General features: G+C 46.3%; 1 protein-coding gene across 8 annotated transcripts in view; it reads right to left on the bottom strand.

The window, feature by feature from the left end:
* The window catches only part of LOC124232924 (amyloid beta precursor protein binding family B member 2), a 364,177-nt gene extending 354,996 nt beyond the window's left edge, over positions 1-9,181 (bottom strand). For 4 of the 8 annotated variants that reach the window (XM_046649835.1, XM_046649836.1, XM_046649837.1 and 1 more), the window contains exon 1: positions 9,009-9,178. The gene's annotated coding sequence lies outside the window, so the exon portion shown is untranslated. Of the gene's footprint in view, positions 1-9,008 lie in introns of all 8 variants that reach the window. The other 4 variants (XM_046649840.1, XM_046649839.1, XM_046649841.1 and 1 more) reach the window with 2 other exon arrangements.
* Positions 9,182-13,682: the final 4,501 nt, after the last annotated feature.

Raw genomic sequence — 13,682 nt, 5'->3', positions numbered from 1 at the left:
CTTTTAACAACTAAACTTTTTTAATTTTTCTCTAGTCTGTTGATATCATTCAAAACACTGAATGAAAAGTGTCAAGTCAATTACGTTACGAACATTCAACGGTAAACTTGATCTGTTGAGTGAAGTCTGCGAGTTCATCTTCCTGCGGAAAGTCAGAAAGGACCATGGTTTGAGCACTTTTGCAAGTGAAAGTAAGACACAGTTCTAGGCGAAGAGAGACTGCGACGAAATTGAGATAAATTTGCTTTCTTTTGTTTTCAGAACAATTCTGCAAAGCCTCAAAGTAGAGGACAGAGACATTTCAAATCCTTCTGACAGTCTACGTCTTTGCTTTGATTTTTAGAAATGATTTCAAGCAGGCACATAATGTGACCCAATTGCAGGGTATTTTGGAAAGAGCAGGCACCTAACTTGGGGGTAGAACTGGTGGGTGTAGAGGGAAGAGTTACAAAGCAGGCACTACCACCTGCCTCTCAATCCTGCACAGAATTTGAGAGAGAAGGGAACTGTGACAATCAGGAAGTGAGGCAACATCTCCCCTGACCTGCTTCCCATTTTCTCACCATTCCCAAAATAGCCAGAGCGAAGGAAAATCATAAATATATTTCTCAGTCCTCTAGGGGAAGGTTCATTAAGGGCATAAATATGGGTCCCTGGGAAAAATAGGATGAAAGGCAAAGCTATGGACAGTCCTAGAATCAGGAGGTAGAAACTGGAAAATAAAACCCATGGACTAAAGGGAACCAGAGAAACAAAATCAAGGGCAAATTCTTCCACCAAAGCATACTGAGAGGTGGTCCCACAAACTCAGCTGCCCTGGATTCTCCAAACGCCAAGGTCTTTAGAGTCAAAAGTTAAAGTTTTTGCTTAAAATTTGAAATAATGATAACAGTTAAGATCTTACTCCATGCCAAGTATTGTTCACCTATCATATATTAACTCCTGACATCCTCATAACAACCATATTATATAGGTACCACTGGTATGCCTATTTACAGATGAGGAATCTGAAGCACCGTGAATTCTGCGGTCCAAGCATAACTCTGTTGTCTGCAGTCATATGGCTGTTAAATTGCAGAGCAGTATGGAATCTAAGAGTTTGGTTCTTAAGCACCAAATCCCTACTACCTACCCAGAGGGCTGTCCTATGCCTACGCTGTCAGATGTTTATCAGCATCCTCCACACCAGATGCCAAGAGCATTCCTTCCACGGTCAAGACAATCAAAAATGTCTCCAGATATTGCCAAATGTTCCCTGGAGGGCAAAACTGCTCCTCTTGAGAACCACTGCGACAGAGAGTTGAAAGGCCATATCTGTAGGTCCCTTATGGAAGGGGTGGCAAATCCTAGGTGTTGGGTAGAAGAAACAGGCTACAACAGTTCTATTTGAGTGAAGAACAAACGGAAAAAGAGACGGCTGAGGGGTTCTCTGTAGCAGGGGTTTACACAAGGAGTCCCTGCCACATCTCCTATCCTGTGAAGCCTCTGTACTCCAGCAGAGTGCGGACAGTCCTCCCTCGCAGCCCTCTCTCAGAACCTCACACACGTGCCTCCACGGCAGCCCCTTATAACCGACACTCTGGTACATTGCTCTCTGTCTTCCAGAACTTCACACAGGGCTTGGCACAAAGTATATGCACAATAAACATTTGCTGAACAAGGGCAAGAACAAATGCAGCTGAGGTTTCTGGGTGTCACCAAATGAATGCATGTCGGCTTTCATCAGGGATCCGGAAAAGGTATAAATGAATAAAACTTGGTTCTTATTAAGAGGTTCTGATCAGATCATTAGAAGTATGTGAGGTTGAGTCAGTGCTTCCCGAAGTATCTATACACCCCTGAGTTCACTGTGAGTCCACCATGCCTCAGTTACGTTCAGACATTTCAGTTGTATTAGTTCACTCACGAATGAATTGATTTGAGAAACCTAACTCATGCTCAGGAAATTCTAATTTATACACTTCCACTGAGAAACAGTACTACCAGCAAATCAGGATACTCCATGTGGCGAGTCCACGGACTCTCTTGACCAAGACAAAAGTCTTCTTGGGAAACTAAATGAAGATCTGAAAGTAATTACAGAGCCAGCACCCAGGAGCATGCAGGATGCTCCCAGGGAGAGGCACCATCATCCAGGGTGCTGGGGACCTCTCTCCAGACCCACCACTCTAGCAGCCAGGAGTCTCAAGTCAGCCACAGGGCTGCTGGAGAAGCCCTGAAATCCTCACCTGTCCTTTTCCCAGTCGTTAGAAGCCTCTGTCATCCCAACATTGCCTCCTGATCGGCACGCGACAAGAAATCAGAATGCCGTGTATTTTACTTACAAAAGAAACATTCTAGACTAGAATCTGCCCAGAGAGAGTCAACACAGCAATCCCTAGTTTCAAACATATTTAGAAATTATATTTGGATTTTCCTACAACTCAATTTGTGTTTGGATCAAAGAAATGCACATTGGGGCCATAATTGGGAGGAAACCATTCCACCACAAAATACACATTTAGGTTAACATCCATTTGGAAAATGGATGAAAGGTGAAATTTTCACCTTTTCCCCAAATGCTGAATTTAGGAAGGTTTCATGGTGTGATGCAAAGAAGAACATGGGCTTTGTTTAGGGCCTGGGCAAGTCCTTACACTTTTCTGAGCCCTACTTTCCTCATCTACAAAAGGGGAAATAAGGAGGTACCCCAAAAGACTCAATGAAATGTTTCCTGTATAGCACCAGGAACAGAGTTGGCCCCCAATTAATAAATGTCATTTCTTCATCCTGTCAGCTCCTCAGCAACCCATGGACTCCTCCGTACTGACTACAGTTCCAAGGCAAGCATCATTGTTCACTGTGCAGCCTTCAGTGAAAAGGACCTCAGTTTCCCTCTCTCTGAAATGGGGACAGGACCACAGTGTTTGGTAAGAACGAAATAGGGTAACAGCTATGAAGCTCTCAGCACAAAGGAAAAGCTCCACTCCAATAACATTATAATACATTATTATTACGACCAGTGAGATCCAAATATTACTAAGCACAGATTTTTAAAGTATTATCTGAAAATACATTATTTATTTTCTTAACCTACTACTTAAAACTCAGAAACAATTTAGTTTTTTTTTTTACTCTCCTCCAAACCCCCAACAGCAATGAAAACCAAAGGTGAATAATATCAATTCCACGAGCAAATTATTCTTAAGTTTCCTCTAGTGATTCATCAAGGCTCGCCCTAGAGGGCATGATACTGCAGCCGTCCAAACCGAGCTGGCTATTACACAATTCTTGGTTCTATGACCTCGACTCCATTAGCATTTCCTAAAATCACCAACCCCAAATTGCTAAAGCGTGCTGTCTGGGCAGAAAGAGGCCTGCACACAAAGAAACAAACACTAAGACCTGTCATTTTGAGGTCTTGCCAGCTAAAATTCACATTTTGATCACTTGTCCTTTCTGCTCTCTCAGACCCTCATCTTTCATCTTGGCACTTTCCTTGTCATTCTTAGGCTATAATTCAAAAATACTTTCTGTTTCCCAGAGCACTTCCAAAATTAGCTTCTTCCCCGCTCCCAGGACCTTGGGTCTGTACCAGTGACTCTCCATTCCCGGCAGGCCCAGAGGCCCCATCAGCCCACCCACAAGCTCCAGTGTGGCCTGGCTGCCATCATTCAGCTGGATCCTGAGGGCAGGGCTCTCTACATCCCATGCCTGGATTCCCAGACTTATCAATTTCATGGACTATTAAGCTGCCAAATAAAAATATTCTCATCAATTCATTAAAGAAATCTTATCCCACCTTGGAGGGGTATAATCTCAGAGAAGAGGACACATCTTCTAACTTGAACACACTTAGGAAATATCAAAGTGATAATGATGATGATGTAGTGAATAAAGGCAGCAAAAATATCGCCAATAAACAGTGGCCTGCAGGTCTAGCACTGTGCTTTGGATCTAAGTAGTAGACACTCGGTTACTTTGAAATTGTGTGGAAACGCTCTGGTTCATGGGGCAGTGAGTGTGTAAATGATACATTCCACACCACCTGTAATGTCACATCTTCCTTCTTCCACGACGGCCTCTCCCTCCACTCTCTGGAGCTCTCTCCCCGACCTCGGCCCCCTAAGCACACACGTCTCCCAGCTCAGTTCCAAACGGCAATCTTTTTAGTCAACTGTAAAAGGAAAAAAGCAAAACACTGTTCCTCAGGCTCTAAGCACCCATGAAGCATGATTTCCAGTGGAGGCACCCTTCAGAAACCTCAGCTGTCACCTAGCAGACAAGATTTCCACAAGAGGCAAAGGACAGAATGGTTCACTTTATTTATATCCACCGTCGAATCATTAACAAACAGTAAAGAAAAACATTAATCCATAATTCCATACTATTCATTTTTTCCATGTTCTCTTCTCATCTTTGTCCACATGAATCTGGATATTTTATATACCAACAGATTATACCTTGGGACTTTTTTCCTGATTATAACAGTAATGCCTGTCCTAGCATTTGTTCAATGCTTGGAAGACAGGTAAGCTTCACATATTATGGGAATGAGATTCTGTAGAAAGCGAGTGTTTCACTCATGTATGTCTGCACCCAAAGGCCTCTAATACCTTTAAACCCATGCAGGCTTCTTACCTCTCGTCAAGTCGTGATGACTTGACTTTCTCCCCTCTATGCCCTCCCTTCCTCTCTTACAGCTCTCATCTCAGCTTTGGAGCTACTGCCCATGCCTAGCAGAGGCCCAGCAGCCCTGGAGCCCTGGTGATGAACACAAGCACAGACTCACAGTCCATTTGTTATCAATTATTTAAATACAGATAACAACTCAGGCTTCTCCTCACCTGTGTCACTTAAAGGTTAATGAGGCCAAGTTTTGTGAGCATCTTGAAAGCAAAGTGCACTAAAAACACCAAAAGGGATCGCTTTCCTTTGCTCTCTGCCCCATCATCATAGCTTGCCAAAAAAAAAAAGGTCATGATCTTGCCAACGATGAGGAGGCACCTTTCAACGGCCGTCACTCCTGCTACTACAGCGGCTGACCAAGGGCACCTGCCCAGTACAGCGATGGTGTTAACATGAAATGATAATTTTATTCCAGAGACCAGAGGCTGCATTTCTGATCAAGGGCTGAAGAGAGAGGACAGGGACATGGGAAAGGCTTGCCAAAACTCACGCAGGTGGCCACCAGCAACCAAGGCACGGAACACCACCTCTGCGGCCCTGGTGGAGACTCCTTTCTCAGACTGCCTGTCTGCTCAAGAGCAGCGTCTCCCCTCAGAAGATGCTATGTGACATCAGCAGATGGTTTCAAATGTCTAATGTGCTTTACGCAAACCTGATCATTTTATCTCCTACCTAGACTTGGCAGGGCCACAAAGAGCTAATTTTATGACAACCATTCTTTGACAAATAAAAACTAAAGGGAGGTAGGAATCCGCCAAAAAATTCGACAAAGCAGGACAGGCTAGACTTAGTGAAACACAAAATCAGCTTCATCTAAGTGCTCTAAAAGAAGTCCCCCTCCTCAAATGGCTGCATCACAGACCCCCGGAATGGACAAGAAAGACCCAATCGAGACACCCAAAGGATGCATTCTACTGCAACTCCCTCATTTTACAGATGGGAAAACTAAGGCCCAGAGAAGTGAACTGACTTTCCCAAGGTTACACAGTAAATTAACGTAGCAGACAAGCCCAGCCCAGAAGGCAATTCTTAGGAGTCCCTCGTTGGTGGTCTTTCATTTCAACTGAGAGAATCGCTATCAACACATATCAACATGCAGAATATTCACTAACAATACATTAAAATTAAAATGGTAATCTGAGTTTATCTTTCTTTTTAAGTTTATTTGTTGGTAGTACAACATTGTTGAAAATGAATAAACACAAAGCAGTTTTTAAATCTGGACGGAAGCTTCTTAAAAACATTCGTGCTCTTCCAACCATATCTAATTCTAAACAGCAAATCAAATATGTTTTACAAGAGAATGCTTATTGAATAATAATTAAACCAGTTGAAGATATTCTCATGAGATAAAACTCTCAAGTTCTATTGCTATGCAATCAAAGGATTGTCCACTTTCTCAGAGGGGTTTTCTTAGGAAGCTGATATTTATATGTCAAAGATGCTGACATATAAGATAATACATGTAAGGAGCTTAATACCAGGCTTGACACATAGTAGCGAAGAAATGCTAGTTTCCTTAACCTGGGTAGGAAAATAAGTATCATCCACTTAACTAGTAATACCGTCTTACAATACTTTCCTAAAATTCTGTCCTACACCCCTGGAAGCCAGCCCTGATGGTCTAGTGGTAAGACTCCGTGTACCGCCGCAGCCTGGGTTTGTTTCCTGGTCAGGGAACCACACCACCCATCTGTTGGTTGTCATACTGTGGTGGCTGCATGTTGTTGCTGTGATGCTGAAAGCTACGCCACTGGCATTTCAAATACCAGCAGGGTCACCCACGGTGGACAGGTTTCAGTGAAGCTTCCAGACTAAGACAGACCAGGAAGAAGGACCTGGCCACCCACTTCCAAAAAGAATTGGCCATGAAAACCCTATGAATTATAGCGGAGCATTGTCTGATATAGTGCCAGAAGATGAGAAAACAATGCAAGAAGACCAGGCAGGGTTCCGCTCTGCTGGACACAGGCTTGCTATGAGGTGGAAATGACTCCATGGCACTAACACCACCCCTGGAAAACTCAAGGTGTTACATCATCAAGGTATTGCCTATTTTAAACGCGTAACTGAAAAAGGTATAGATAGACAACATTCCATTTTTCTTGAAAGATAAATTTAGATATCCAGAAATCAGGGTAATCAACATAACACTATTCTAATATTATGGCAAGGCTTTAGGTATTAATTCCTGCTGTAACAGAAAGAAAATTCAGTGTTTGTTGTTGTTTCTCTGGTGGCAGGAAAAGAAAACAATCATCAAAAAGTTGAAACATGACATAAAAAGAGTAACAGTTTTAAAATATTTTGTCTTTGTACACATGGATTCTTTCGATGTTCAGTCTTTTCCTAAAAAATTCTGTAGTCAGTGTTCATAGTACTCCAGTTAAATGTAAATTCCCAGTCTTTTACACTTAGGATCGTCAAGTTTTTCCACCACCACTTTAAAAAAGTTTCAGAAAGCAGAATCCTGCTGGCTCCGTGGAGGTAAATTATTTAATTAAAAGTATCTTTAAAAGAGAATCAAAGTATAAGACATAGACACCTTCCCTGGAAAACGGTCTCAACTTTAGAGTCTTTTCCCAAAGGCTCTGAAAAAACATCTAGACCAACCCCAGTTTATGAAGGCTCTGAGCGATTTTTCGAGGTCATCTAGTAAGCTGATGACAAAAGGACAGCAATAGAAATCTTGCATCTGTTCTTCCCTCTCTGATCTACCAGCCCACTGTACTCTGCTGCCACCTGTGTTCTCCCAGCATTTTCCCCAACCTGGAGGCTCCTCATCCTCCTGACAAATGTCTTCCTTCCAAAACAGTGCCATTTCTAGGACTCTGCAAGTTCCAATAGACAATTGTTGAACAAATATTGCCTTCAAGCTAAAAACTGAAAACACAACAAAGCTGCTACCTAATTCATAAAGAAATCCCCCTTCAAGGATTCTGTCTGTTCCTGAAAGGCCAGCAACACAAATTCAGATTTTCTTTAATTATCATGGCCATTGGGAGGACAAGATTTGGAATATCAACCTACGACAAGAAAACAAAAGATTTAAGAGACACAAATCCAAAGCGACAGATCAGGATGCCACTGTTTTTTAAATTGGTGGAATATTAAATGACAAACCAATGCCAACCTCACAAAGTTTCCTCGGTTCTTGAAATTCAAACACCACTGCTGGCATCATTTTATGATAATCCTTTAGGTATCTCACCTAAGTCATCATGCGCGGAAAGTCAGTGACTGAGGCACTTTTTAGATAAGACTGTGCCCTCTGAGAGCCCGGTCCTGTCGGAGCCTCCGACACTGACCCTATCTCCTCTCAATTTTGACCCTCCCCAACCACTCGATCCACCCAAAAACGTTTGAGACAGTCGTAGCTCTAAACTGCGCAGAACTTGACTACCAAACGGCCACAACTCTAAATCTGATTTCTCCAGACAATTTATTTTTTTTCTACTTCAAGTTCTACGTTCCCTGGGCCCTGGGCCTCTGACCTCTGGGTTCTAGATCTCTTCACCAACGTCGAAACCATCTTTTCATTGTTTCTATGGGACTCGGCACCCTCCCTCGGTCCAGCAATGTTTTCATCGCACAAATGTCATTTCTAGCGTTCAACCCTCTCTTCTGCCCGGCGGGGAGTAGAGGGGCTTTCAGAACCCAGTGGCCAGCTTCCGTGATTAGGTCCCCTTCGCACAGCCATTTTCTAGTTAAAACGCTCTCTCTGCCTCCGAGGGGGAAAATGAACTTTTCCCCCTTTGATCTCGAAGCGGCTAGTCTCGGAACCGCGGAGAAGCCAGCCGGGTCTCCAACTCCGCGGCAGGAGCGCGCCGCCGCCCGGGGAGGGAAAGCCCAGCCGCACAGCCGAGGCCGGTGCCAGGGAAAGGGGGTGTGCGCTCTTCCTCGCCGGCGCCCACCCTCACTTTTCCCCTCCGCAGCCCCTACCCAGGTGCACCCCCTCCAACCCTGTCTCCCCCGCCCCAGGCCCTGCCAAGCCCGGGCTGCCGAGGGAAAGAGCGCGCCGGGAAGCAGGAGGGATGGAAGTCAAGGAGTGAGCCCGCAGTCGCCGTGCCACCCGGCCCTGCGGCGCGGGCGCAGGGCGCACGGGACTCCGCAGCGGACGCCTGCTGCAGATGCGGCGGCAGCTGCTGCAGCTGTGGCTGCGGCTGGGCGGGCGGCAGTGGCCGCGCAGCCCTCGGGGCCAGGAGGAGAAGGGCAGCCGCCGGGGCTACGCGCAGCCACCCGCCGCACGCCGCTGCCCCTGCCGCTGCCCGGATCTCTCGCCAGCACTCCCGGGCCGCCCCGCGGTCCAGGGTAAAAGCAAGGAAGAAATTGAGGCTCACCGGCGGTGCGCGCGGCGCTCGCCTCGGCTCCGGCGCCCGGCAGCTCTGCTCCAGTCTCGCCCTCCCCGGAGCGCCCGGATCAGCTGCGGGTGCAGCGCACGAGCTTCCTACTTGAGCTCAGGACGGGATCCGGCGACTGAGCATGCCCAGTGCCGCTCCGCGAGTCCCGCTAGGGAACGGCGCCGGCGAGATTCCACTTCTCCAGGCTTTGGCGGCGGCTGCGCAAGGAGAGGCTGGAGGGGCCCGGCCGGGCGGGGGCCGAACGCGGGAAAGGCGGGGCCGGGGGCGGGGGCCGGCGAGGAGGGGGCGGGCAGCGCTCCTAGTGCGACACCTGCAGGCAGAGGCTGTGGGGCCTCTTGGACGCACGGGCCCCCCTATCGTCTGGGAAGATGGCAGGGAGGCAATGGGGGCCAGTGTGTCGAGACCCAACGGCCGAGAGTCGCGGTGCAGCCCGGTATCCCCTCCGTGTGGCCTGGCGTCTCTCTGCACCAAAAGGCAGTTGGGTAACCTTATCCCTGGCTGGTCTTTTCTCCCACGTGTCTGCATTCCCTTATCATGGGAAAATGTCCCCAGATGAGAGCTGCCCACACCCACCCAGCTGCAACTCGTAGGCGAGTCCTTCTCTTTCCTTCTGTCTCCTTATGCAGAACCCCAAGCATATGGTGTGCACACACACACACACACACACACACGCCACTCCTTGATGTGCAATCACAGCAAGATCACTTCAGGGGAGAAACATACCTGCAGGAGGGGAAATTTCCTTTTCACCCCCAAGAATATTACCTGTAACTCAAATTGTAAGCAGACAAGCAAGGTCCTGGTAAGAATGGATACTCAGTAAGTGGTTATCAGTGCTCTGCCCCAGACACTGTGAATGACATCCCCAGGGTTGCTCTTCACCAGCGCAGTGGTCGTCAGACTTGAACCTGCATCAGAATCTCCTGGAGGATTTACGGAAACGCAGATTGCTGGGTCCCAATCCCAGAGTCTCTGAATGGGTAGGTCTGTGGAGGGGGCCAGGCATCTGTCTATCTAACAAGTTCCCAGGGGATGCTGGTGCTGCTAGTCTGAGGACCACACTTTGAGATCCACCACTCTACACATACCAACCTTGATTATGCTAAAAGTAAATTAACAGTAACCACCAAGTACTGGCTCCGCCTCACTCATCCTCTTCCTCAAACCTGCAGAATGCACTCTTTCCTCAGATAAGAAACTCACGCCCGGCTAGTCCTTATTCTTCATGTGAGGACTCCATGCGTTTGGAGAGGCCGTTACTTTATTCCTTCAAACATGAATTTACTGAGGATACAAAAGGTCTCACAGTCGGCCTGGGGACAGCAGTGAATAAAAAGACCCCGGCCTTCATAGAGCTGACAGCACAGCAAGGTGGACAGACATCCATCAAATTAATCACTCGATATCATTTCCAGCATGGAGAGTGCTGGGAGGAAAATCTACTAGGTGTGAATAAAAGAGCGTATAACGGGACCCTGACGCAGACACCGAGTGGGATCGGAAGGAATGAGTGGTGGGGGGAAGCTGCCTCGTGGAAGAGGGGCTTCTGGCGTTTATACCCCTAAAACCTCTCCCATGAACAATTTCCCTCAGACCCAACTGGAGGCCAACAATCATGCCGCTCCTTCCTGCAACAGATAAACAATACTGCCACTGAGAAATCCCTATAAATCTATGAAAGTGCTCACCCTTGGGGCTGAGTCTCTGTCCCCCAAGATCCGCTTATCGAGCCCATGGACGATGGACGGTCGGAGGCTGTTTAACCCACTTTGGGAAAATGCAGACCCTGAACTGGAAGGCCTTCTAGTTCTAGTCCACGTCTCCCAGGCCCCGAGAGCCGAGGAAATTAACCCAAGACCACCCCGCCCGTCAGTGGCAGACGCGGGACCGGCCTCCAGCCTTCCAAGCACGTCTTCTTTCCGCAGGACTCTAGTCCCTAGGAAAGAGGGAATACAGCTCCCCGCTGCTCCTCTGGAGTCCCTCCCTGCCGCCCTCTCTCTCGGGGGTCCCGGGTCGGTAAAAGGCATCCGCCACTCCCGGCTGGGTCTCCTCCCGACCGGGAGGAAAACCCGCAGTGGAGTCCTCGGCGGCGGGGCGGGGCGACGCGCGCAGGCGCAGTGGCGGCCAGGTTGGGCCGAGGAGGCGCCCTGCTCCACACCTGATGCAATCAGCCTTCCGGAAACGGGTCCGGCCGCCGCGCCGCCTGACTTCGCCTGGGGCGGACGGCTACGTTTGGCGTCCCACAAGGGACCCGCAGGAGGAGTCGGGAAGTCAGTCCTGGGAAAGCAAAATCCCTGGCTGCCCTAATAGTGACGTGGAAGGGGCCTCCGAGTGTTCCGTGGCTGCGGGAGGAAATTCCCTTAATTGTGTATTTCCAGAGAGGACGGCAGCGGGTTGGGGGGAGTGGAGGGGGTGGGCGAGACACTTTTAACTGTCCTTTGCTTGCTTCCTTCCTTCCTTGTCCACCTCGCCACACAGTTTCTTCCTCCCTCCCTGAAAGGAACGTCTATAGTAATTGCAGTTTTAAGGGCGAATGGAGAGGACTCTCTCATACCCTGTCCGTCTCGCTAAATATGTAACAGCACGTTACTCTGGTACATAAAGCCTGCCACCGCACGCTCGTTTTATAAATAAGTAATTGGTTTCTCCATACCTCATCATTTCCGTTTACAAGGAAAATCATTTCTCGTTTCACCACCTCATGCAATTTTGATATCTATTGTGAGTGCGTTTTTTTCTTCATGCTGACTCACCCATGAATTGTTTCCCAAGGAAGGAAAATATTCCAAGAGCATATTTATAAAAGCATAGACGTAAAATGAACCCTGTAAATCCTTTAAGGCCAAAGGGAAAAAGAAAAGGCAGATTTAGGGAATTTTAGTTAGAAGGATACTTAGGAGATCGTTCTAGAATCAAGTCTGGATCAACTCTTATGTATAGAAGACATTTACTTCTTTGTGGCCGGGAGGTAAATGACTTTTCCTTACTTAACAGATAAATCGATGGCAGCGCTAGCACTTGAACACAGATTTCTTGACACCCCAATCTAATGAAAAAAAATTTTGTGTTTTGCACAAACATTATACAGAATGCCATACTATAGATTAGAATGCTGTTTTTTCAATCCAAAGGTTACAAAGCACAAAATCGGTGGCAACAAAAGGGATCCTATTACTTGTTCCTACTTCTGAGGTCCATTAGTCTTTAAATAGTCCTTGATCTACCCAACTACCATGCAACCTATCCAACCACTGCTAAGGTAACCAGAGATTAGCCATTAAATATTTCAGTTAAAGTGGTATGAAATTCTTCAGAAGTTAGAGACATCAAGAAATCTTTAGCATCAACGTTTAGAGTCTCTAGTATTCTTGCTTGATCATATGGTGTATGAACTGTTTGAGGTTAAACCAGGGGAATTTTACTGATCGCAACAAAATATCAAGGTTATAATTCCTCTGTACTGACTTAAATTACTTTAACAAAATGGAAATCAAAGTGAAAATACAAAAATAACTACAAAACTCATGCCTGAAATAAGATCATTTTTCGGAACCGTGTCTACCTTTTATCTCGATGAATGTGTATTTCTTTTTGAAATATTCTGACATTTAGAGATCTGGAGAATACCTTCTACTTATGCAAAACTCGAGCTGAGTAAATGTCAAAACACAGAGGTGCAAAATACAAACTTATCACAAGGTACTAGTTACAGAATAGTTAACCTTTCCTGAGTGGTTAGTGTGTGCCAGATACTGGCTAAGCATCTTACATAGGTTACTTAATCCTCACAACTACCCTACGGGTGAGGTGCTGTTGTGACGCCTATTTTACAGGTAGTGAAAGAGAAGTTTCAGAGTGTGAAGAAACTAACTCAAGGTACAACACATTCAGAGGCAGAACAGGAATTTGAACCCAGGCACCTTGCCTGGAGCTTGAGCTTTAAATAACACTCTATAATAGCTGAGAGAGGTTGTTGGCAGTAAGTAAAATTAATATAGTAATAAGGAATATAAGTATTCAATACAGAAAAATGGAAATACAGAGAAAGTGATTGTGATTTATGTCTCATCCAGGAAAAGAAGTGGAGTATTGCATTTACTCTCCTTCCAAAGATAAAACTTGGTATAGTAACTTTGTTGTCCACACTAGGAAAGAACCTCTTCCTAACTAATGAATTGTGGTTCTCAAACTGACAAGCAATCTTACCCACAGATATGAGGCAGATGGTCAAATACCCAGAGATTTTGGGGGCTACCAGCAAGGCCTTCCCTCTGATGGACACTCTCTGTGTCTGGCTGGTTCCTCTAGTCCTAAACTATCTAGTATGGTAGTCATTATAGCCACATATGGTTATTTAATTTTAAATTAATTAATTAAAATTTCAGTTCTTCAGTCATATTAGCCACATTTAAAGTGCTCAATAGCCACATGGGTTAATGGCTGCAGTATAGAACAGGGCAAGGATAAAACATTGCCATCACTGCAGAAAATCTTACTGGACAGCACAGCTCCAGTCCTTTATCCCCATAGTGTAAAGCTTTAATCTCTTTACTCTGCGCCACTCCTCCTCTGAGAGGGCCGTGTTTCTAGCTCTGCCTTTCCCCTCAGCTTCAGTCCTTTTTTCCAAACTAAAATTATTATCAGAGGGTAGAA

The sequence above is a fragment of the Equus quagga genome, unplaced genomic scaffold (assembly GCF_021613505.1).
Source record: "Equus quagga isolate Etosha38 unplaced genomic scaffold, UCLA_HA_Equagga_1.0 146_RagTag, whole genome shotgun sequence".
NCBI classification, from domain to species: Eukaryota; Metazoa; Chordata; class Mammalia; order Perissodactyla; family Equidae; genus Equus; species Equus quagga.
The sequence above is the reverse complement of the archived record's forward strand: the minus strand, read 5'-3'. Positions and strand labels throughout refer to the sequence as shown.